General features: G+C 41.0%; 1 long non-coding RNA gene across 1 annotated transcript in view; it reads right to left on the bottom strand.

The window, feature by feature from the left end:
• Positions 1 to 16,070: 16,070 nt before the first annotated feature.
• LOC132623515 (uncharacterized) overlaps positions 16,071 to 22,575 on the bottom strand; it is a 31,674-nt gene continuing 25,169 nt past the window's right edge. The window contains exon 4 of the long non-coding RNA XR_009576264.1: positions 16,071 to 16,369. This is a non-coding gene — a long non-coding RNA (uncharacterized LOC132623515). The remainder of the gene's footprint in view (positions 16,370 to 22,575) is intronic.

Below are 22,575 nucleotides of genomic sequence, written 5' to 3'. Positions count from 1 at the left end.
ATACATCATCGCCTAAGTAGTATCTAATCCCAATTGTGCCAAGTCTCAATATATCAATCCAATCCAACATCACAAGTAAACACCAAATTATCTCAACAAGCCATAATGCAATGATGTATGAATGCAATGCAAATTCCGTGTACACATGTACTCCGGACGAAAATATCGACATCTCGGTAGCACAACTCAGTGTGACTCGAGAAGTCTAAGTGCCACTCGTCTCGGATCTCTGCCCAACAAACTGACGGGACCCCGAATCTTTGCCCAAGGGGGGTTGTCACCGGCCCTATGCTGGGGGACCCACAGAGTCCATGCACTCACTCAATCAACTATTCCGGAACTAACATCGGATATCGGCCATCTCACATCACTCAAGTAAAATCGAGCCCAGCTCATCAAGTGTTTCATCAAGTATCATCAGTATCTCAACAATGTATCATGAAAATAAAAGTGTGTGCGATGCATGTATCAACATCAATAATCATGCTCAATATCAGAAGTACCAACAATGGCACGCCAACAATATATCTGAATCACAAACACCAACCATGGGTGTGCTAACACTATATTAGGGTCACAAGGACCAACATGGGTGAGTCAACTAAATATTAGAGTCACTAATACCAACAAGCGTATGCCAACACTATCATCAATATCTAAACAAGTCATACAAAATTCTATCCACGTATCAACATCAAATTAAGGTACCACCATAACACAAACAAGTTGTAACAACAATTCTAAATACCAATTACTCACTCGTGGTGTCAAGCCATCACAATAGATCAAATCAGTCGCAATACAATATTATTGCTCTTCTTTTATTAACCTATTAGTTTAGTACAAGTAATTCACCTCCTACTCACAAGGCATTCATTCCTACTCAGTCCAGAACTCAATCGCAACCGTTGGTACATTTTATCCTTCCATTTATCAACTAGATTCACTATTAATAGTATAACACACTTAATCACATATTATGGAAATTCTCCTCGTGAGACATAGAAAATAGGCATCACCCACTACTCCCAAGTCACATAAAATCCACCGATACTCACGAAAACCAAAACAAGCATCCTAAAAAATCTACAGGCCACAAGCCCGAACATACAAATCACACAACAATACCATCCTAGGATTCCATCCCAAATATCCAATTCCTACACATGAATTATCCGTTCCTTCTAATACATGAATATGGGAAACTAACTGGAGTCTACCGAAAGGGAAGCCGTAACCTACCTAGTAGTCGAACAGGTGCCACGAACCCACACATTTGCCTTGTCTTTCGAAGTGTCTCCAAATAATCAAACTCTATTCACATGAAAATTCTATGTAAGAAACCACGAAGAATGGTAGCCATATTGACTACTTTCTATTCGGGTTAAATTCCACCCTTTAATTTAGGAAAAACGGGTCTCAAGGCCAAAACGAGAATTTTATGGTCAAAATACCAAATTCAATACCAAAAGGTCAAAACCCATTACTATAATCATAGGAATACTCAATTAATTCTCAAAATCATCATTAATGTGAAAACCCCCAAATTTGGGTCTAAGAACCCTAACTTTAATCCCACAATTTTATCACTAAAATGGAAGAAACACGTTTACATAGTTAATAATCATCAAATCTATGCTTAATGAAGCTAACCCAACCAATAATACAAGATTCTAAAGCCAAGAACTTATTAGGGCGAAAACCCATAAAAACCTTTCTTTTAATCTTAAGCTTTTTATGGAAAATATGAATCTAGCTAGTTTGTTACCAACATATTCAAGCATATTCAACATTAATATTACTATTTAGGAAGATTCTAGGAACCAAAAATGATTTAGAACTTAACTCCAGAACCCATTTGAAGACCCATTAGATTCTATGGATTCTAGATTATGCTAGATGATTAAAAGAGGTTAATGAAACCATGATAAGGTAGGAATGTTACCTTAGGGAAGAAATCACTTGAAAATCCTCCAATTCGCCTCCAAAAAGCTCTCAAGTTGGAATAGATATAATGACTAGGATTTTGGGGTTTTAAACTTATAAAAACTGCTCGTCGACCGGTCCAGCGGTTGCCCTTACCGCTCCAACTGTACTGCCCCAGCGGCTGAGCAGACCGCTACAGCGGTAAAGGCTAGGAACTTGACTTACCACTACAGCAGCAACCATACCACTATAGCGGTGCCAATACAGCGGTCCTGATGCCACTACAGCGGACACCAGAAACTTTTCCCAAGTTTCACAATTTCATCTCGAAATTCGATAATCACCCGAGGCCCGAAACACACAAACCAGATACGCAGACATACATAAAAACGCCTTATGACTTTCATTGTCAATCCATAACAACAACTTCAACACAACACCTTATGACTTTTCTCCATAACTATTTTCACCTTTAAGACTTGCTAAACCTTCAAATCAACTTCACATAAGAAGTAGAGTGAAAAGCATACCTTATCACTTGAAGAATTTCACCTCACATAACTTACTCCAAAGCTTGTTCACCACAATTCAACTAGAAGCAAGAACAATCTCCTTCCATGAACTAGCTTAGGGTTTTAAGGTTTGATCTTCTCTTGAAATGAGTTGGAATGTTTATGGATGATTAGGAATGGTTGAGAGAGCTTAGAGGGTCACTAGGGATATGATTTGGGGAAATAATGAGCCCCAAGTTGTGGGTTTTAATTTATAACAAAAGGAAAAATTTTGCTGTCCCCTAAAAATTATACGGCCAACATGCTGTCCCCTAAAAATTTTGCTCTCTGTAAATTTCTAAAATCCTTAAATACAGTCCATATCTCAAAATATGGACCATATCTCAATTATACGACCCATATCTTATTTTTCCCAAAAACAACTTTTGACGAACCTTTCCGCTTTGATTCACTTATTCTCGAATCCTTCCGTAACTTACCAAACATGAACTTAAACACTTATGAGCATGAGTTAAGAATATCCAACCTCATATAACCTCGAAGGCAAATCCCGGTGTCCAAAACTAAGACAACTAACATACAACGAATCTCAATATATAAAACTACAAGGTGTAACATTTCTCCCCCCTTAGAAACATTCATCCTTGAATGTTAATGTTATAGCTCGTATTTGATACGCTGAGTTTTGCCGTGAGAGAGACGACATGAAGTTAGTAAGTGAGGATGTTGTCAAGGTTATAAAATATTCTACATGGTTATTCCACATGTGCGGGAGTTTAAGCTGTGTACAGCAAGTATCGGAAGTTGGGAGACGAAATAAACTAGAAAAATTTGAGTTCTGCAGCGGAGTAATTTGACGGTCAAGTCGACGGACCGTCGACCAGTTGACGGATCGTCGACCTTCCCGTCAAAAAACTCAGAGAGAATCAAAGGTTTCCGTAGGTCAACGGTGGCGAGTCGACGAACTGTTGACATGTCGACAGACCGTCGACCCGGCCGTCAAACCGCAAGCGGTGGAAATTTTCTCTTTTCTATAAAGTAAAAGGGCCACGACCTTGGTCATTATTTTTCACCCAAAATCAGAATCCTATAGGTTTTTCAAGTCCTCTCTACACTCTCCACTCATCCATACACTTCCTAAGCCAAATCAAGTGGAATTCAAGCCTTAAAACCCTAAGCTAACCCATGGATGATGGTAACCCTTGCTCTTAGTTGAGTTTATGGTGGTTTTGGGTTGGAACAAAGTTGGGTGAGTTAAGGCTCTTCAAGATTGAGGTATGTTCCCTCTTTATTCCTTATATTAAGTTGATTTGGGAATTAGTAAGTCATAAAAGTGAAGGAAATTGTGGTAGGAAAGGTTATGGGATATTGTGTTATAATTGTTGGTTGTGAATGAAATTTGGAAAGAAGTTTTTGATTGTTTTAGGTGCAAATTGTGTATATATTTTCCTAAATATGGAATTGTTGATGTTGTTATTGTTGTTAGGAGTTTATTTTGAATTCGACGAAGGTCAGTAAAATAGGGGGAGTGCTGCCCAAATTTCGCTAGCCCACTAATTACTCTAGTTTGAGCTTATAAGAATTTTCAAGACTAACTCTAGAATGACTCCTTTTGAATGTAGATTTGCGAGCTTGGAGAAAGAACGTTAGGTAGTTAAGGAGACACAAAGGTATGTTAAGGCTAACCCTTTCTTTCTAAAGGCGTGATTCCCTTATTGTGAACTTGCATATGATATCCATAATGTCCTATTCCCTAGAAATGCTAAAAGCTCATGATTCTCAAGGTTCCTATGATATTGTTGATAAAATTTCTATATGATGATGATGATTTCATTTCTAGAGTTACCAAAGCTCATAGTTCTTGATGTTCTCATGATATTATTGAGCTTGTTCCATGATTAATGATTTTTATTCATTGTTGTTGATCTCATCTTATGATAATTGTTCTTTCAAGGTGAGATGTAGCGATGATGATGACTCCATAATCGAAATCGGAGGTTTACCGACACTCCGATAGAGTAGTCACGTTTTATTTGGGCTCTCATGTATGCTTTATATATATGTATGTATTTTCTTACATCGTGTCGCACTATAGTCAGCCGGGCAGGCACGTAGATGTGCACACCACTGCAATGGGTAGGTTATGATGATACCCTGGACGCAGGATGATATAATATATGGATCGGGCTGCACGTTCCGCAGCACTAACATTTATGGATCGGGCTGTACGTTCTGCAGCACTAACAGTTATATTATATATGTATGAAATATGGGTTTTTTTTAAAGCTAATCATGCATGATATCCGCCTTAATGAGGCAATCCGAGGTACATGTTATTTTTTCCGTTTTATGTTTCTTTCATACTTTTATTATGTTGTTAGTCATGCCTTACATACTCAGTACATTGCTCGTACTGACGTTCTTTTGTTATGGACGCTGCGTTCGTGCCCGCAGGTAGACAGGGCCCATAGGCAACTTCATTAGCATTTCCATAGGAGTGCTTCATTCGTCTTGGAGCTACAGCTTAGCCGGTATCATTCTTTTGGGTACATATGTGCATGGCGGGGTCCTATACTATCCTTATGATGTTTTGTACTCTTTGTAGAAGCTCGTAGGCAGATGCACATAGTTAGATATTCAGTATCCTTATCGGTTCATATTGTTGTATATTATTTTGGCAGCCTTGTCGGCTTGTACATATGGCATAGTTGGTGATGTTATGCAGATGTGTTTTTGAACTCATGCTTTTATAGATTATGATATTTATGAGTTAGCGATGTGATCTGCCTAGATATGAATATGAGAAGTATGTTAAGCGGTGCTCGGTAAGTTAGCTCAGGGTACCCGTCATGGCCATTCGGTTGGGTCGTGACAGTTAACTTCCAGGAATTCTATAAAAATTTCAGCAGAGTTTCCCTTGTAATTGTACCACTACCAACCTGCCACACAGCAACCCAAACCATACAATGCCACATATGGCCACAATAATCAATAACAAAAATGGAGTCACACGACCAATAAGAGTAGCTGATAAATAATACATACCTTAAGACGATTTTTTTATAGTCTGTATCTATTCTGAAGCCGGAAACAAATGAGGTTATCTAGACTTCATATCTCCTCAGCTTCCCAAGTCATCTCCTCCACGTTGTTGTTTCTCTATAGTACCTTTACCGATGCCATATCCTTGGTCTTTAATCTTCGATCCTGTCTATCTAGTATAGCAATGGAAACCTCTTCATACGATAATTGCTCGGTAACTTGAACATCATCAACAGGTAAAACTCTGGAAAAATCTCCAATACACTTACGAAGAATCGATACAAGGAAGACCGGATGAACTGACTCTAAATCTGATGGTAGGGCTAATTCATAGGCCACTTGGCCCACTCTACGTACAATCCTATAAGGCCCAATATACCGAGAACTGAGCTTACCCTTCTTACCAAATCTCATAATGCCTTTCATAGGTGATACCTTTAAGAATACTTAGCCATCAACCTGGAATTCTAGATCTCATCGGTGATTATCTGCATAAGACTTCTGGCGACTCTATGTTGCCAATAGCTTTTCCTGAATAAGCTTAACCTTATCAACTGCCTGCTGGATTATATCTGGCCCTATCAACTTAGATTCTCCAACCTCGAACCATCCGATAGGTGACTTACACTTCCGCCAATATAAAGCCTCATATGGGGCCATCTGGTTACTGGAATGATAGTTATTATTATACACGAACTCAATAAGTGGAAAATGACCATCCCAACTACCTCCAAAGTCTATCACACATGCCTGTAACATATCCTCGAGGTTCTGAATAGTACGCTCAGCCTACCCGTCTGTCTGGGGATGAAAAGTTGTGCTAAGATTCACTTGAGTCCCCAAACCTTCTGAAAAGATTTCCAGAAATTAGTTGCAAACTGTGCACCCCTATCGGAGATAATGGATACCGGAACACCATGAGGTCTTACTATCTCTTTGATATAAAGCATCGCATAATCCTCGACTGAGTAAGTAGTCCTGACAAGCAGAAAATGAGCTGATTTTGTAAGCTTATCGATAATTACCCATATGGAATCAAACCTAAGCTGAGAACGGGGAAAGCCTATAATGAAATCCATATTAATTACTTCCTATTTCCAAGTCGGAATCTCGATAGCCTATAATAATCTGCTGGGCTTCTGAAGCCCAATCTTTACTTGTTGACAGTTAGGACACTAGGCTATGAACTCTGCTATGCCTTTCTTCATTCCATCCCACCAATAAACTTCCTTAATATCATGATACATCTTCATTTTCCCTGGGTGAATAGAGTAGCGCGAGTAATGAACCTCTCCCATAATCTGATGATGTAATCCTACAACATTAGGAACACATAGTCTACCTCAATATCTAAGAACTCCATCTGCAGAAATCTCAAATGGTGACTTTTTCTTCTGAGGGGTTGTGTCTCTATAATGAACTAATATGGGATTTTTGTACTGGCGCTCCTTTACCTCAACTACTAAAAATGAGACTGCCAAATCCTGAATAGTAATCCCTATATTGCTCGAGTCCAATAGTCGAACTCTTAGGCTAGCTAACTACTGAAGCTCACGAACTAACTCCCTTTTCTATGGCTGAACATCAAATAAGCTACCCATAGATCTTCGGCAAGGGCATCGACTACTACGTTCGCCTTCCCGGGATGGTACAAGATGCTAATATCATAATCTTTTAATAACTCTAACCATCGGCTCTGCCACATATCCAACTCCTTGTGCTTGAAAATATACTGAAGGCTCTGATGATCTGCATAGATATCAACATGAACGTCATACAAGTAGTGCCTCCACATCTTCAATGCATGAATCACCGCGGCTAACTCTAGATCATGTGTTGGATAGTTCTTCTCGTGCTTTCTCAACTACCTCGAAGCATAAGCAATAACTTCACCGTGCTATATCAACACACAACCTAACCCAAAACCTGAAGCATCACAATAAATGACATAGGCTTTCAATCCTTCTGGAAGTGTCAAAATCGGGGCCAAAGTCAATCTATTCTTTAACTCTTGAAAGTTGCATTCACAAGCATCGGTCCATTGAAACTTAGCTGATTTCTAAATCAGCTTCGTCAGTGATGCAGAAATAAAAGAAAAACCCTCTACGAATCTCCTGTAATAACCTACCAAGCCCAGAAAACTATGAACCTCCGTGGGTGTTGTGGGTCTCGGCCAAGTCTTTACGGCTTCAATCTTCTAAGTATCCACCCGGATACCGTCAGCTGAAATAATATGCCCAAGAAAAGTCACAGAATTTAACCAGAACTCATATTTAGAGAACTTTGCATACAACTTTCGAGCTTAAAGAACTTTAAGGACAACATGTAAATAATCCGCATGCTCTACCTCTAATCGAGAGTATACCAGAATATTATCGATAAACATAATCACGAACAAATCTAGAAAAGGCCTGAACACACTGTTCATCAAATCCATAAATACCGCCGGTGCATTAGTCAACCCAAATGATAGTACACAAAACTTAAAGTGATCGTATCTAGTTCTGAAAGCTGTCTTCGGAATGTCTTTCTCTCTAACCCTCGCTTGGTGATACCTTGATCTCAAATCTATCTTTGAAAACCATTTAGCACCGTGCAACTAATCAAATAAATCGTCAATCCTTAGAAGTGGATACTTATTCTTGATCGTCACTTTATTCAAATGTCTATAATCGATACACATTCGCAAGGAGCCATCTTTCGTCCTCACAAATAACACTGGTGCTCCCCATGGCGATGTTCTGGGCCTGATAAAGCCTTTCTCGAGTAAGTCCTTCAACTGCTCCTTCAATTCCCTTAACTTAACAGGCGTCATTCTATAAGGATAAATAGATATTGACTGAGTATTTGGTAACACGTCAATGGCAAAGTCAATCTCCTGCTCTGGTTGAAGACCTGGAAGCTCATTAGGGAATACATCTAGAAATTCATTACCTACTGGAACAGACTGAAGAGTCGATGGCTTCACTTCTATATCCTGAACCTAGACTAAATGATAAATACAATCCTTGGCAATCATTTTCCTTGCCTTGATATAGCAAATAAACCTACCTCTCGGTGATGCTATATTAGCCTTCCACTCTAGAACTGGCTCTCCCGAAAGCTAAAATCGAACCATCTTCGTTCTACAATCAACATTAGCATAACAAGAAGCCAACCAATCCATACCCATAATAACATCAAAGTCTACCATATCTAACTCAATCAAATCTGCCATAGTATGACGATCACAAACTATAACTGCATAATTTCTGTATTCCCATCTAGCTATCATTGGATCACCAACGGGTGTAGACCCCTCAAAAGGATTAATCAAATCGGGTTTCACCCCAAACTGACCAGCAATAAGAGGAGTAACATATGACAATGTAGAACCTGGATCAATCAATTCATATACATTATGAGAAGATACTGATAATATACCTGTAATAACATCAGGCGAAGACTCGAGATAATGCATAGATGCAGTTCTGAGAACCGCTCCCCCTCTGCCTCTACCACGACCTGCTGGTGCTTGAGAGCCTTACCCTGGAGGGCGTACAAATGATAATAAGGTCCGGTAGGCTAGACTACCTCTACCACCTCTCAGCGGACACTAACGCATAATATGGCCTGACTAACCGCAAACATAACAAACATTTAAACCCAAGCGACACGGTCCAATATGTAGCTTACCACACTGAGTACATCGTGGTAAAGGTGGCCTCATCTGGCCTGAATCACTTCTACTGAGAACCTGAGGCCCTGGAACCCTGACCTGCTCCTGAATAAGCAGAGCGATCAAATCTCAGGCCTATAAATCGCGGAGGTGCACTAGCCAATGAATGGCCTGAATATCTAGAATACTTCTGCCTCTGACTCCCTCTGAACTCACTAACAACACTTGAAAATCTGGCTCTCTTACTATGACCCCTATCATGCTCATGCTCATGCTCGGCTCTCCGCTGCTGCTCACGCTCCTTAAGATTCTGAACGTGCACCTAAATACGAGAAATGTCCATACCTGTTTGATGGGAGACCGTCATGCATTTATTAATCAAGGGTGGTCCTAATCCACTCACAAACCGGTAAACACGATCCTCCATCTCAGCTACAACTGCTGAAGCATATCTAGCTAATGAATTAAAACGAAGACTATACTCCCAAACACTCATGCTCCCCTGTCTAAGGTTCAAAAACCTATCAGCTCGGGGCCGTCGGATCTGGCGGCAAATAATGTCCAAGAAAATCATCTGTAAACTTCTGCCACACAGGTGGGGGTGCATTGACTCATCTGGACGACACCCAGGTCTCATACCAATGAACAACAACATCCCATAATCTATAGGAAGCCAGCTCTACTTACTCTGTATCTAAAGCATGCATCACCCGCAATGTCCTCAACATCCCATCTATAAAGTTTCGCAGGTCCTCATCGGGTTTCGAGCCAAAAAATTATGTAAGGTCTAAATTTTAAAATCTCGAACCCTGGCACTAACAGCCCTGTCACCATGACCCATCCCCTAACGTTAGGCCTGAGCAGCTACTAACTTAGTCAACAAGCGAATAGCCTCTTGCATCTCCTAGCATGAGGCATCAGGTGGAGGAACTAGGGGTACTGGAGCTAGCGCTGGAGCTTAGCTCCTCTATGCTCCTGTGATGCGGGGGGAGTATGAGAGGTTTGAGATGGAACCTCATTCTAGGACTCGCCCTCCTCAACATCTACAAGAAGTATCCGAACAGTTCTCCTATCTGCCACTAATTTTCCATTTAGGCCACTGAAGCTTTCCTCGTCACAAGCATTACTGAAATCATAACTTACGGTCAGGAAAAAGGAATCCTTATAACATGGCTCTATCACACGATATAAGATAAGAAAGAAAGGCAATCTTCCTAAATGTCCTGCAGCCTCCTGTTTATAAGTGTGGTGCACTGCACACCCATAAACAGACTCTACTAGACACGGCTCATAGACAGCCCTCAAACGAACTGCTTTGATACCACTTTTGTCACGACCCAACCAGAGGGCCATGACGTGCACCCAGAGCTAACCTACCGAGCACCACATGACATACATGCATCACATAATCATACCAAGTGGGCCATAATTGTTACACCTTGAAAATCTCGCATCGTTTGTGTCGTAAGTAAACTAACGTAAGCCGGGTAAGGCCATGAAACCCTTATAAGTTTAAGGAATACTTTTAACAAGTGTTAATCATTTATCCAAAGGTTTCACGATCAAGCAAATTGAAGAAATTAAGTTTGACGAAACTTTGGGAAAATTTGCAAAATTTCTGGACAAATTTTTTTGTCCAACTTGAGAGAGATGTATCTCCTAGAATACGAGGATTTATGGAATACATAACCTATGTAAATTTAATTTCAGAGAGTTTTCTTTCCAATGCAATTGACAGATCACAAATCGGAGAAGTACGGTGAAAATTATGGACCGTACAAAATTATACAATTGCAATGTAGAGACCATATTTTCTTGGCGGTGGCCGACTTTCAGGGCTTATATTTCGTTGATCAGTCCATTTTATTTGATTTACTCATATCTCTCTAATTCCAAAATCTCCCTAAAGACCCTAAACTCCTCTCCTAGTTCATAGAACATTAACTAAGTGATTTACCTCAAGATCTAACCCTCTAAAAGTGAAGAAACACAATAGAAGACTAAGGAACTAGTTGAGGCTTATTGTCGTTAATGATGTGCTGAGTTTTTGAAGATCCTTCAAGGTGAAGAAAGGTCTGTAAAGGTAAGATCTACCCTTCCTTCCTTGTATTTAAGTATTAGAAGTGTTGTAGGAATTATTGGATGGATGAATCATAAGAAAGAAGCATGAAAACTCATGTTCAAGGTGTTGTTGAATACCAACCTACCCTGTGGTTGTGTTATGAAATGGTTGTGGCTGGAATATGGTTATTATGATTTATTCATGATGTTGTGAACATGTGCTTAATGTTGTTGAGAGTATATGTGTGTTCATGGAATGGATTATTGAAAGGAAAATTATAAACTTGAAGTTAGAAAGTGAAACTGAAATGGTATGTTTACGGATTGATTTTAGTAAAGATTATGGAGTAATGTAGAACTGTTTTGGATGGATTAAACTGTGTAAATCTTGTTGTGGATGTTATATGGTTACCTAGATTGAATGTGGGATCGGATGGAAGTCAATATTATAGGGGAAATGCTGCCCGAATTCACGTAAAGTACTTACTAGCTTAAACTTGGCTTATGAGAATTCTGATGGTTAATCTTGGTTCTTATTTTCTTATTTTAGATTGGCGAACGTTGGAAGAAAAACAATGGATATTAGTAGTAAACAGATAAGGTATGTTAAGGCTATCCCTTTCCTTCTTTTTGGCATGATCCATATGAAATGAACGAACGACCTCTAAAGTGATTCCATTCTTAGAAATGCTAGGGAGATTATGTTATTGATCTCCTTATCATATTATCGATCTTTTCTTATGATTATTTATCTAATCCTATGATCATTGATCCTTCAAGGTAAGATATGTGGATGATGTTAGCTCTATAAGTGATAATCGGAGGTGCAACAACCTTACGTCACTTCGATAGATTCAGATTGTCTTCTTATCATTCATGCATTATGTACATATATGTATCCATTTTATGAGTCATTCATGCATTATATATATATATATATAGACACACATGTACATGTACTTTCTGACACCGAGTCACGCTAGAGTCGACTGGGTAGGCACCTATCGTGCAACCACTGATCAGCAGGGTATTCACACCGAGTCCCATTATGGTCGGGTAGTTCCACACTGAGTCCTATTAAGGCCGAATAGCGTATATTGACAACATAGCCCCACTGAGTGGCTTATATATAGCATATGTCACGACCCAGCCAGAGGGCCACGACGCGCACCCGGAGCTAACACACCGAGCACCTCTAAACATACATCTCATAAACATTTCTGGGTGGACCATAAAGATAGCTCCTGGATATCATAATCTGTAAGGACATATATCACAATATAACGGCACATCTCTATATAATCTTCAACAATTATGTCCATCATCACCAGCCGACAAGGCTACTAAAATGTTATACAATGATATGAAATGGTAGGGTTATGAAACGTCTAACTGGACACACGTGTCTACGAGCCTCTACATAGAATACAAGCGACCATAAGGACTAATACCAAACAGACTGCAGCTCCGAAGTAAGTGGAGTACTCCTGAGAATCCACTGATAAAACACCTACAGATCTGATCCGTCTCCCTGCCTACTTGCGGGCATGAGCGCAGCGTCCACAAGAAAGGACGTCAGTACGAATAGTGCACTGAGTATGTAAGGCATGAATAACAACATAATAAGAAATATAGAACATAACATGAAATAAAGATAACCTGTACATCTGATTGCCTCATAAGGTGGATACCATGCATGCTTAGCTTTAACTTTTTAAATCAATATTATAAATATACATATAAGTAAACTGCCCGACCATATAAGTACGGTGTTATCTTGTCCGGCCATATAGGCGAGGTGTTATCTTGCCCGGCCATATAGGCACGGTGTTGTCTTGCCCGGCCATATAGGCACAGTGTTATCTTGCCCGGCCATATAGGCACGGTGTTATCTTGCCCGGCTATATAGGCGCAGTGTTATCATTAGCCGCCCACTACGCCTACCGTAGTTGTGTCTGCCCAGCCAACTAGGCCCAGTGTAATCATACATAAAAATAAGCATGCATAAGAGCCCAAGTAAAAGCTATAACTTTATCGGAGTGACGTAAGGTCGGTAACCTCCGATTATATTATGGAATAATCATCCTCGCTAAATCTCACCTTGAAGGAACAATTATCATAAGCCATATAGGCGCAGTGTTATCATTAGCCGCCCACTACGCCCAACGTAGTTGTGTCTGCCCGGCCAACTCAGCCCAGTGTAATCATACATAAAAATAAGCATGCATGAGAGCCCAAGTAAAAGCTACAACTTTATCGGAGTGACGTAAGGTCGGTAACCTCCGATTATATTATGGAATAATCATCATCACTATATCGCACCTTGAAGGAACAATTATCATAAGGTGAGATCAACAATAATGAATAAAATCAAGGAAATCATGAAATAAGCTCAATAATCTCATAATAGCATTAAAATCACAAGCTTTGGAATTTCTAGAAATGGAATCATCATCATCATGTTCATCATAGAAAACATCTCATCTTTAGTATCATAAAAAGCTTTAAGAATCATGAACTTCTTACTTCTGGAAGTAAGAAGGTTATGGAAACACATATGGAATCATAACATAGGAATCATGCCTTTTGAAAGAAAGGGACTAGCCTTAACATACCTTTTCGGTCGCCTTAACTTTAACTATTAATGGTTATCCTCCCAAGCTCTTAAATCTACATTCAAGAGAATTCATATTATTGTTAGGCTTATCGTCATATGCTTATCTTAAGCCTTCAAATTAAACCCCTTTAGAATCTGCCGAAATTCGGGCAGAATTTCCCCTATTTATATCCCTAGCCCGAAATCACAATACCAATAAAACAACAACAATAGCAATACTAATATCAACAACATCATCATCAATACCAAAATATTCCATAAAACATCCCACATGATGTTTTTCAACATACAACAACAATATACATTTCTTTTCTTCCCAATCAAGGAGCATAATCTCATCAACACACCTACAATATTAGATACCATCCATATACATGTAAATCACCCCAACCACACGGCCACAACATGCTCAAAATAGTCCATAAACACAACAACTACAACACAACACTTTATCACTATTCCTCCATAACTATTTTCTCTTTTAAGACTTTCTAAACCTTCAAATCTACTCAACATAAGAGATAGGATGATGAACATACCTTATAATTGAAGAAATTTAGCCACACCAATTTTCTTCAAGGCCAAACACACCACAACATCAAGTAGAAGCAAGAACAATCACCTTTCATGGACTAGTTTGGTGTAATCTTATTAAATTCTTGATTTAATGGGCTATAAATGTTTGGGGGATGTGTTAGGAGGTTTCTATAAATCATGGGAGTGAAGAATGGTGAAACAATGGGGCTGATGGGGGGGGGGGGGTTTATACCCCTTAGAAGTCGGTTCCACCGACTTTTTCAAGTGGGACCCGCAGAAGCCATTTGGCAGTTGGAAAGGTTATCTTAAAATGGCCATAACTCCCTACTCCGATGTCGTTTTGATGAGCGGTTTGTTGCATTGGAAACTAGACTCGATGAAATTCATTTTAGGATTTTGAAACACCTTAAAACTCCTAATATACCTGGAGATATACCCCTCCAAAGTTGACCCAAAATTCTGTCCAAAATTATGCCAACTTTTTTCTAACTTTTTGACAAACTTATTTTCTTTGATTTTCTTGGTCCTGGAATCTTCCGAAACTCTCCATACATGATATTCATCATTAATCATACTTGATAATGGTCATGTCCTTTGATTTCAAGGTTGTCCTTCCCGGTTATGACTTACGAGATCCTAATTCATCCTTTACTTCATTGTTACGTACATCCCATGGCTTGTACCTTCCAAATCTTCATGGGAAATCTCCGATACTCCATTAGTACATTGAAGTATGTAGCATGCTCATGCTCTGAAAGTGCGAGCTATAACAATATACATATATGATTCTTATTTAAAGGAAGCATGCTTAGTTTACACCCTCATAGGCATTCAAACATACAGGTTGTTTCTTTTTATCTCATATTATTTCCATGTTTCTTATATATGTTGTTTTTCATGCTTTACATACTCGGTACATTATTCATACTGACTCCCCTATTGCCTGAGGGACTGCGTTTCATGCCCGCAGGTCTTGAGATACAGGTTGGTGACTCGTCCAGTAGGATATCAGCTCAGCGGCCAGTGTTGTTGCACTCCACTTGTTCCGGAGTAGCCGTGAGTCAGCATGATTACATATATATACTTATGCATGGGCATGTCGGGGCCCTGTCCTAACCACGTTATGTTATATGTACTCCAGTAGAGGCTCGTAGACAGTTATGTACAGTCAGAGGTAGTATAGTCTTGTTGATTCACACATTGTAGTACAGATGTATATGATAGTTGTGTTGGCTCGTACAATATGATAGCATGTTTATAAAGTCGTGTCTTTACAGACTATTTTATTCAGTCATGTTCGTCTATGAGTCAGTGAGTTGTCACGTGGAGACACTATCGGCCTACCTATGTTGACGTTTATGTTACAAATGTACGTTAGGTGGTACTTGACTAGTATGGTCAGGTGCCTGTCCTGGCCCTTCTAGTTTAGGTCGTGACAATAATGCTAACTAACAGATATCATAAACTATAAGGGACACAAGCCCAAGATATATATACAAGACGCCAAACTGTGCCCATGTATACAAGCCGAGAAGGCTGTCAAAATGATATAACAAAATATGGACCGAGAAGGTCACAGAACAACTAATTGTACATATCTGTCAACGAGCCTCTTTTGGAGTTCATAACATAATAAAGACGGTGTCACGACCCATTTTGCTTAGGCCGTGCGGGCACTTACTTTCCCATCTCGATAAGAAAACCCTCAACCCAATAATGAATAATACACGAAAGTACTAATTTTAAACAGCGGAATAGAACAAATATGTAAGCCCCACGATTTATCTATATGTAAGTAGTAGCAAGTTCGGAAGACAACAAATACCCCTGGGTCTAGTCTGAATAATACAAGAGCCTCTAAGGAGAATAAGACAATCTGGAATACTAATACATAAATGTCTATGTCTCTGAAATAAAAATAGGACATATGATGACGCCATGCTCACCCTGGAAACTCGAGAGAAAGCTAAAGCGTCGATCATCCACGGGTCACGGAAGTGGATCCGACCTGGTACTCTGCATTCATAAAAAAAATGCAGCAAGTGCAGGTCAGTACAAACAACAGTACTGGTAGGCATCATCGGCCGACTAAGCATAGTTAACACAATTCAGATAATAAAGCAGATAAGAAAATAAACCAACCAAGCATAAGATAATATAATCGCAACCGAGCATCCGTCATCGCCTATGTAAAGCATCTAAATCCAAATATGTCAAGTCTGAATACATCCGATCCAATCCAAATCATCACAATCCAATCACCAAGCCTCTCAATCAAATCATAATGCAATGCAGTGCAATAATGGTATGAATGCAATGTAATTCCATGCAAATGAGGTGTACAATGTACTCCAGACGGAAATATCGACGTCTCGATAGCACAACCCAGCGCGACTCGCGAAGTCTAAGTGCCACCAGTCCCGGATCTTTTCCCAACAGACAGACGGGATCCCGGATGTTTACTCACGGGGGGATTCTCACCGGCACCACCCTGGGGGACCCGCGGAGTCCATGCACTAACAACAATTTTGGGATATCATCAGAATCGGCCATGCAACAATGATGCCAAAACAGAACATCGGACATTGGCCATCTAATAATCACTCAAGTAAAAAAGTCTGTCAAATATCAATTTCACACAATCAACGATTCCGGAATCGATCTTCGGACATCGGCCTTCTCATAATCACTCAAGTAAAAGAGTTTATCAAGATATCAGTTTACTCACTCAACGATACCAAATCATCATCGGGTATCCGCCATGCATCATGAATGAGAGAGAATGTGTGCAATGTGTATATCAATCATCAACAATCAGGTTTAATATCACAAGTACCAATAATGGGGTATGCCACTAATGTATCATATCACAATACCAACAGTGGTATGCCAACAACATATCAATATCACATGTACCAACAATGGGTACGCCAACAACATATCGAAGTACAAATACCAACAACGGATATGTAAATTCTATCCCAATCAAGACGATAACACAGAATTCAATATCTACCAACTACTCATGGCATCAAGCCAGCAAAGTAGAACAATTTAAGCACACATAACGGGGTGGCTAGTCCCAACACACACATCGGGGCCCAACCTAATGAAATATCCAACCTGACTTCATACCCGAAGATTCACATGCTGTCTCCGACATTATAATCTAAATATATTCTTCGCTATACGAAGTCATACCAAAGGTAAACCATAACCTACCTGGATGGCCGAACCGTAACACCAACAAATCACTCATCTGCCTTGCCCTTCCGCTGAACCTCAAATCCAAAGTAGTTTAAGCATAATTGAATTCTATATTAGAAATCATGAAGATTGATACTAATATCGCTATTATTTCAATTAGGTCAATTCTAACCTTAGAAATTAGGGAAACGGGCCCACAAGGCAAAATGGGAAATTCAGGGACAAATTACCAAATTAAGTACTAGGTAATCATAACCTAACCACTAATTGTTGATTTAACTCAAGGATTGGCCTAATTCCTGATTTCAAGCAAAACCCCCAAATTGGGTATAAACCCTAAGTCTCCAAATCCGAAATTCAACGCTAAAAGTGGAAGATATATGATTAACGAGCTTAGATTAGTCAATATCAAGCATAAACATCACCAATTTATCATTAATAATCCTAGAGACAATGTTCTTCCAAAACCTTCTTTGAACTCTCATCACCATAGGTTTATTAAGGGAAAAGCGGAATCTAACATGATAATGGATTAAAGGAAGAATGAAGAAATGGGCAAGATTTGCCTCCAAGATTCTCCTCCAAATATCCCTAAGAACAGTTTCTTCAAGCTCAAATATCGAAATGGGACATAATGAGGGTCTAAGGGTTTTTAAATCTTCATTAACTTTACAAAACTACCCGTCACCCTCTTCAGCGACACTGGGACCGCCCCAGCAGTGCTGCTTTAGCGGTCACTTGATCTCTTCAGTGGTAATGACCAACAATCATTGACTGCTCCAGCGGCAGGGCTACTGCTCCAGCGGTGCTGCTGCTGCAGTGCTGGTGCCGCCAAAGCGGGCACCAGACACCAAAAAACTCCCAAAGTTTCGTAACTCGATCCGATTTTTTGACTAGTTCCCGAGGCCATCTGCTTGTATACCATATACCTAGACACACATAAAAACGCGCTACGAACGCGACCGTGGCCTCAGAATTCCCAACGGAGGTCTCATTGACCAAGTCAACCCCCGATGCCTTAATTCCAAATTCCCAACCCAAGTCCCGAAATACATCCAAGTGCATTGGGAAGCGGACCAAATACACACCCAAGTATTAAATGATCATCCTAACCTCTCAAAATTGACAGAATTTCGAAAAGGGTTCGTTTACCCTAAAGTCAACTTCGAGTCAAATATTTTCACTTTAAGCCTATATTTCCCAAAAGTTGCCTAAATCTGATCTAGACACCTCTGGAAGCATGTCAACGGTTCCCTCGGGTCAAAAGTGAGCTAATCAATGCTCGGGAATGGGCGAAAATGCCGAAAAGACTATATGGACCAAAGGGGTCGTTACATTAGATACCAATTGAACCGTCGCTCGTCCTCGAGCGAAGAAAAGAAGGAAGTGGGGAAATGCTTGAATCAGTGAACAACTGGGGATATAGGCTACGCATGTCAGACTCGGTCTCCCAAGTAGCCTCTTCCACAGGACGGTGCTTCCATTGCATCTTCACAGAAGCAATTTCCTTTGACCTCAACTTCTGAACCTGCCTATCCAAGATCGCGATAGGCTTCTCCTCATAAGTCAAATTCTCATCAAGCAATATAGAATCCCAATGGACAATGTAGGTACCGTCAGCATGGCACTTCTTCAGCATCGAAACATGAAAGATCGGATAAACTCCCGCCAAGCCTGGCGGCAATGCTAACTCATAAGCTACATCACCGATACAATCCACAATCTCAAACGGACTTAATCGGAAAGTGAAGATAGTACCCTGATCAGATACAATCGAAATAGGGATCCCATGTAATCTCACAATATCCCGAATATACATCTTAGCTAACTTCTCCGCGGTATAGGAAACCTGAACCGGAACAAAGTGAGCGGACTTAGCTTGTCCACTATCACCCAAATAGAATCAAACTTGCCAAGGGTCTTCGGAAGACCATTGATGAAATCCATGGTGATATTCTCCCACTTCCACTCTGTAATGGGCATCCTCTGAAGCACCCCCACCGGGTCGCTGGTGCTCATACTTTACCTGCTGACAATTCCCACACTTAGTCATAAAATCAAACTATATCTCTTTTCATACGATGCCACCAATAGTGCTACCTCAAGTCATGGTACATCTTAGTCGCTCCCGAGTGAATGGAATAGCGAGAGCTATGAGCCTCAGATAAGATCAACTGAATCAAATCACCAACACGAGGAACGTACACGTATCCTCTAATCCTCAAAATGCCCTCAGAATTAATCTCGGCCTCCTTGGCCTCCCCTCTCGAAACCCTATCTCGGATCTTGCTCAACTGAGCATCCTCAAACTGTTGAGCCTTGATCAGATCCAACAATGATGACTTCGCCTCAATACAGGCTAAGATCCTGCCGGGGGCTGAAATATCGAGACAGACGAAACTGTTGGCCAGAGTCTGAACCTCCATGGCCAACGGACTTTCGAAAACAATCATTCGAGCTAAACTCCCCATACTCACCGCCTTGCGACTCAAGGAAACGGCTACCATATTGGCTTTACTAGGATGATACAGAATATAGATGTCATAGTCCTTCAGGAGCTCCATCCATCAGCGTTACCTGGAATTAAGATCTCTCTGAGTAAACATATGCTGAAGGCTACGGTGATCAGTAAAAACCTCACAATGAACACCATACAAGTAATGCCTCCAAAGCTTCAAAGCGAAGACTACGGCTAGCAACTCCAAATCATGGGTAGGGTAATTCTTCTCGTGAACCTTTAACCGACGGGAAGCATAAGTTATCACTCTACCCTCCTGCATCAACACCACACCCAAACCCATACGGGAAGCATCACAATAGATAGCGAAATCCTTACCTTCCACGGGTAAGGCTAGGATTGGGGCTGTGGTCAAAAGAAGCTTGAGCTTTTGGAAGCTCTCTTGACAATCATCCGTCCACTGGAAGGGAACATCCTTCTGAGTCAATCTGGTCAAGGATAAAGCAATGGCAGCAAAACCTTTCATAAAGCGACGGTAATAACTGGCCAAACCCACAAAGCTACGAATCTCAATAACAGTAGTGGGCCTTGCCCAACCCCTCACAACCTCAATCTTCTGTGGATCAACCATAATCCCCTCCTTGGACACCACATGGCCCAAGAATGCTACAGACTCCAACCATAACTCACACTTGGAAAATTTAGCGAACAAGCTATGTTTTTTTAACAACCCAAGAACGGTACGAAGATGGCTCTCATGCTCCTCTCTACTCTTGGAATACACTAAGATGTCATCAATAAACACAATCACAAAGGAATCAAGGAACGGCCTAAAGATGCAATTCATCAAGGTCATAAATGCAATCGGGGCATTAGTAAGCCTGAAAGACATCACTAGAAACTCATAGTGGCCATATCTCGTCCGAAAGGCTGTCTTCAGAATATCCTCTGCCCTGATCTTCAATTGGTGATAGCCGGAATGCAAATCAATCTTAGAAAACATCGAGGCACCCTGAAGCTGGTCAAACAGATCATCAATACGGGGCATAGGGCAGTTGTTACAAATAGTGACCTTGTTCAACTGACGGTAATCAATACACATCCTCATGGTCCCATCTTTCTTCTTCGCGAATAACATTGGGGCACCCTATGGGGAGACGCTAGGTCTAATAAACCCCTTGTTCAATAAATCCTGCAATTGTTCCTTAAGCTCTCTCAACTCGGCAGGTGCCATCTGATATGGTGGGATGAAAATGGGAGGAGTTCTTGGGTCCACGTCGATACAAAAATTAATGTTGCGATCGGGTGGTATATCCGGCAGATCCGACGGGAATACCTTCGCGAACTCGCTCACAATAGAGATAGACTCAAGGGGTAGAGATGCAACAGTCGTATCACGAACATGCGCCAAATATGATAAACACCCCTTACTTACTAACTTCTTCGCCCGAAGAAGGAAATGATTTTCTTCGGGGCGGGAGTAGGAGTACCTCTCCACTCAAGCCTAGGAATGCCCGGCATGGCTAAAGTGACTGTCTTGGCGTAACAGTCTAGGATCGCATGATAGGGGAAAAGCTAGGACATACCCAATATAATATCAAAGTCCTCTAACCGGAGTAGACACACGAACAGGTATATCTATGCTATCACAAGGCAAATCCCACCCAACGGCATGAAATGCAGATATATACGAATAAGTGGATCCAGGATCAAATAACACATATTCTGCTCTATGACAGACAGAAATGGTACCTGAGATCACAGCATCTGAGGCCTCTACCTCGGGCCTATCAGGAAATGCGTAACACTGGGCTCTACCACGCCCAGTCTGGGATCCCCCCTCTCACACTATGAGTACCACCTCTAGCTGGCTGGGACCCACTTTTAGTACTATGGGAAGTATCGCGGCCTGACTGAGCACCGCCTCTCTGAGAAGTCCCACCTCGTCAACCGGATGATACAGGAGTCCTCGGCGGCTGATAATCCCGTTTAGGTCAGGGACATCTCCTGGCAACATGCCCAACCTCTCCACAAGAGTAACAGGTAAGAAGAGTCGAGCGCTGGAACACGGAAGCTAAAGACCCGGATGAAGCAGCCCTGTCCACTAGTCTGGAGAATGACCTCTCAGAAGCTCTCTGCCTAGGTGGCTGACTAGAGGACAATAGGAATGGGACTGAGGTGCCTCAAAAACTGACTGGTGCCCCTCAAACCAGAACCCCCAAAACTACCAGTCTGACATGGCCTCTTGTCGCCACCACTAAAAGCACGGGCCTTAGCGCTCTTAACCATAGAAACATTCTCAATAATGGACTGGAAGGAAGCCCCCATAGATTCCATCCGAAGACAAAGAATCTGCAGAGGGCCCACTAGTCCTCCAATAAAGCGTCTGATCCTGTCAGCCTCAGTAGGGATCAACGGAGTGGAATAATGGGCCAGATAAAGGAAACGGGTCACATAGGACTCCAAGGACATGCCCCTCAGCTCAAGGTGTAGAAATTGCTCCCTATGAGCCTCTCTCAAAGACCGGGGCACATACTTCTCAAGGAAGGCACGGTAG

This window comes from Lycium barbarum, chromosome 12 (assembly GCF_019175385.1).
Source record: "Lycium barbarum isolate Lr01 chromosome 12, ASM1917538v2, whole genome shotgun sequence".
Classification (NCBI taxonomy): Eukaryota; Viridiplantae; Streptophyta; class Magnoliopsida; order Solanales; family Solanaceae; genus Lycium; species Lycium barbarum.
This window is presented reverse-complemented; position numbering and strand designations above follow the sequence as displayed.